Source organism: Dermacentor albipictus, chromosome 1, assembly GCF_038994185.2.
Source record: "Dermacentor albipictus isolate Rhodes 1998 colony chromosome 1, USDA_Dalb.pri_finalv2, whole genome shotgun sequence".
NCBI classification, from domain to species: domain Eukaryota; kingdom Metazoa; phylum Arthropoda; class Arachnida; order Ixodida; family Ixodidae; genus Dermacentor; species Dermacentor albipictus.
The window spans coordinates 359252343-359256895 of record NC_091821.1 but is presented as its reverse complement, the minus strand read 5'-3'; the positions used below and the strand labels follow the sequence as shown (position 1 = coordinate 359256895).

General features: G+C 48.9%; 1 pseudogene; it reads left to right on the top strand.

The window, feature by feature from the left end:
* Window positions 1-2710: 2710 nt before the first annotated feature.
* Window positions 2711-3616, top strand: LOC139054098 (uncharacterized; annotated as a pseudogene).
* Window positions 3617-4553: the final 937 nt, after the last annotated feature.

The window sequence follows — 4553 nt, the reverse complement described above, 5'->3', positions numbered from 1 at the left end:
AAGGCCCCGTTTTCGAGCAATCCCTCTACAGTTCCACTGCCACACCACCAGATTAGTCGCCATTGTTTTACTGATGATTTTGCGGGGCGCCCGCTGTAGGGTAAGGAGTGGGTCGCGTTACGCTGGTAGATCGACGTGCTTTGGGTCGTTCGCACTCTTCCTGGCGCGGTAATGCGACCATCGCAGCCTGCACTTGTGTAGAGACCATCGCCTCTGCCTGGCTGCTGAGGAGCTCGTTGAACAGGGAGCGCATTTGGCTCATTATTTGTTGAGTGTATGTTTTTAGCGCCTCCTCAACTTGAGCAGCAACCTGTTGAGCTATCTTGGCCTCTAGACTGGTTTGCATTTCTTTCATTTCGTCCCTTAGTTGTTTAAAATCTGCTTCAAGGTGTTGTAGGGCTGTTGTGTGGTATCTTGCCTTTTTCACTGCCGGTTGCAGTGACGCTGGTTCTACTTCCTGTACTAAGGGTTGCACTATATCACCCAATGGTGTAGCTTCAGGTGCGTGTGCCTCTGCTTGCATGTCCATGTCTTCGGTAGGCTCTAGTGATTGTGACGATAGTATTGACATTTGATTAGGTCTGCGGGTTTGAAGTAGAGCGTTCTTATAATCTTTGGCTACTTTTTGAGCTCTTGTTTGAACTTGATATGCATAGGTCGCGGGGGGGAAAGGGGAGGTGCCGGGTGACTGACTCACGTTTCGCTGGTTGGCGGGTTGCTCGTCTTGTTGACCTCGGGAATGGTTGTGATCCGGAGACTGGCTGCCACCTCTGGGCCGGTTGAAGTCCCCGGACTGGCCGCCGCTCCCGGAACGGCCGCTGCTGCCGGACTGGCTTTGGCCCCCGAAGTGGTCCCGCCCCCGGGAATGGCCGCGTCCCCTAGATCGGCTGCGGCCCCTGGATCGGCTCCTGCCTCTGGAGTGGCTGCGGCCCCTGTACGGCTGACGGCTTCTGGAGCTACTTCTGTCTCTCGATGTGTTGTCGGAGTTGCGTTTTGGGCTTGGGCTTCGGCTTGCGATGGTGACTGTTTTCATTTGCTTGTTGTCCTTTCGTTGTTTCAAACGCTTCAGGTAGGCCGCCTCTCTGACTGCTTTATCAGCGGCTCGTCGCACTTCACAAGTCGGGTCATCGGCCTTGTGGTCCTTGCCACAATTAGGACAGCCTGGTTTGCAGTCATGATCCCCTACAGGATCTCCGACAGACTTTCCACATGTTCTGCATCTTTGTTTTCCATTGTCGCGACAAACGTCTGATCGGTGTCCTATAGCAAAGCATGTTGAGCAAAATTGCGCCTTGGGTCGGTGAGGGACGCAGCGGTATATACCTCCGCCGAAGATGACCTGGCGAGGTACATGCGAGCCCTTGAAAGTTATGATGGCAGTGGTTGTTTTACCCATCATACGAGCCGCAATAATTTCATAATTTGGGGCTCTGAGTTCACGCATCAATTCTTCGGTGGGGGTTTTCAATTCCACGTTGTGGATCACACCTCTACACGAGTTGTGGGGCGAAGCGATATAGATGTGGACAGGGTAAGTTTTGCCATTAAGAGTGGTTTCGTTAATGCGTTGGAGCTTTTCTGTCGCCGAGGAGTCATCACTGGTTATTATGGCCAAGTTCTTTTCTTTTTTGATGTCTACTGTAGCGGCGCGAGCCTCTGCAGCAGTCAGGGCTGCTGAGACGCTTAGCGGGTCGTGGAGCGTTCGTGGGCTCCACTGAGGTAGGAAAAGGCCAGTTGGCGGACGCAAAATGAGCGTTGCAACGTGCTGCGTACCTTGGGAATGTTTCGATACTCGGGTGGTCCATCCATCAGCGTCGGTGACGAATTTCGGGGCCATTGTTGCTGCAGGAGTATGGGCCTTTGGCGTACTTGACGGTAGGTCTACTCTCCCACCCGTTAGGGCTAGCTGGGTGCCCTGCCAGGTCCGTGACAAAAGCACAGAAACTCACAGTACGTTGGTCCGATCACAGCAGAAGTTGGCCAGAATGTTCGGATGATGTTCTAGAGGAGCCGAGCCGTGTCTGAGGACTGGTCCTTGTCGAATAAGTTGGCATTCGGGTCTTTCCTGTGGAGCGATGCGAAGGCACGTATGCTCGGACAGGAGCGACGCTCGCGCCCCCCGGCAGCATCGAATAAGCATCGTCAAAGTAACAACCTGCCTTTTCGCAGATAACGCCAGCTGTCCTGTGACGTCGCTACCGTGCTTGCTTCAACCTTGGTGGGCGTAGCCCTGCAAGCGTCTTTGCTGCAAGCCCTCTTTGTCCGGATCACGCCGCAGTCTTCTTCAAGCGCCACCATCGACAGAGCAAGCTATAAAGTGGTGGAAATCGAGGCCTGCTTTCACATTGGCGGCAGCGGCAGCATCGAAGAAGCATCGTCAAAGTAACAACCTGCCTTTTCGCAGATAACGCCAGCTGTCCTGTGACGTCGCTACCGTGCTTGCTTCAACCTTGGTGGGCGTAGCCCTGCAAGCGTCTTTGCTGCAAGCCCTCTTTGTCCGGATCACGCCGCAGTCTTCTTCAAGCGCCACCATCGACAGAGCAAGCTATAAAGTGGTGGAAATCGAGGCCTGCTTTCACATTGGCGGCAGCGGCAGCATCGAAGAAGCATCGTCAAAGTAACAACCTGCCTTTTCGCAGGTTAGTATTTGGATACTTAGTACTTTTTTTTCCCTATTGCTGATGCTGCTGCTGCCAAATTGTGCCAAACCATGTCCTGCAATATGATATGCGCCACTTGTGAGCTAACGCTTACTGTTTCAGACTCTATAATTGAATGTAGAGAGTGTACTTCTAAATTTCACACCGGGAAATGCTCGGGAATCTCGGACACGACAATTAAGTCGAAGGGAGATGCGTACCGCCTGGCTTGGCACTGTACGTCCTGTAGACGGCAGAAATTACGTGTGCAACCTAACAAATCTAGTGATGATTCTGACACGCAGGACGTGCGGCAGTTGTTAATGACCATTAACGGAAAGCTTGACCAGCTGTTGCCACTCCGAGAGGTAGTTGAAGGCATTGAAGACACTTTACAATTTCTGAGCGAACAGTACGATGAACTGCAACAACGAACGGAGCGAAATGAAAATGAGATCAAGGATCTAAAACGCAGAACCGAAAGACTTGAGGGAAACGAGAGCGATGTCAATCAGCTTCACGCTGAAATTGACCAACTTGAATGGAGGAGCCGCCGCTTAAACCTGGAATTTCATGGGATTCAACACTCTGAAAAAGAAAACCTGCTCGAAAAGCTAAACGACGTAGCCATGCAGCTCGAACTTCCACAGCTCTCAGAAAATTACGTTGTTTCGGTTCACCGGCTGCCATAAAAGAAAGAAAAGATACCGGGTATAATCTGTCGCTTCGCGAAAGAAGCAGATAAAAACCGCTGGTGGAAAAGCAGACAGAAGTTGCGTGAATCGAAAGACGATGTATTCCTGCTTGAAAATCTCACGAAAAGGACCCGCGATTTGCTCTTTCAGACAAAGATATGGGCGAAGCGAGCAAACTACAAATATGTGTGGCACAGCAACGGCCGCGTTCTTGTCCGAAAAACCGACGGTGAACGCGCAGTAGCTGTTTCTACCGAGAGGGATCTTGATAAACTCGCTTAAAAAAACAGTTCTTGATAACGATGGCTTGTGCAAGTGGGGAGACTTACATATTGCCGCAAGTATTCAGTCAGCATTTAGGCAAAAAATTTCAGCAATCCTTTAAATGCTTTCATCTAAACATCCGGTCAGTTTCTAATAAGAAAAACGACCTCTCCTTGTTTTTTGAACAGCTAGGACAATCATTTGACACGATACTGTTAACAGAAACATGGTCAACGAACGATGCGGATATTTTCCGTATCCCAAATTATAGTACCTTCTACTTAAATCGGTCATACTCTCGCGGAGGCGGAGTTTGCATCCTGGTAAAGGAAGTATTCGAGTGTGACTTACTGTCCGAACTTTCCGCAACAACAACTGACTATGAAATTCTAGCAATAAGAATGAATAACACTGTTATTATAGTGTGTTATCGCCCTCCCAATGGCAGCGTTAGCAAGTTTTTTGATAAATTAGAAGAAATCTTTGAGTTTGTTAATAAAAATCGGCTTGATTTAATTTTCGGCGGCGACATCAATATTAATATGATGAAAAACGATTCCCAAACTTTACAATTAGATATTTTACTGAAGGTGAATGGTTTAGTGAATGTAATAGACTTGCCCACTAGAGTTACCGAATATTCATCATCTTTAATTGATATTTTTTTCACAAATATCATCCCTGAAAAAGTTAAGGCGGGTGTACTTGCCTATGACCTCAGTGACCACTTGCCTATATTTATTTGCGCCAAAGGGCACATTCGAGAGAAGGTAACGCAGCCAATGCACCAGATGCAAAAAATAACCCCGCGCAACTTGTCTATATTTCGGGAACAAATAGAAAATGCCTGTTGGGATGATGTATATAGATCCCACGAAGCAAATGGGGCCTATGAAAAATTTCTTCACATTGTCAAATCAATATATGAATCTAGCTTTCCCTCAGTGCGCGTTAA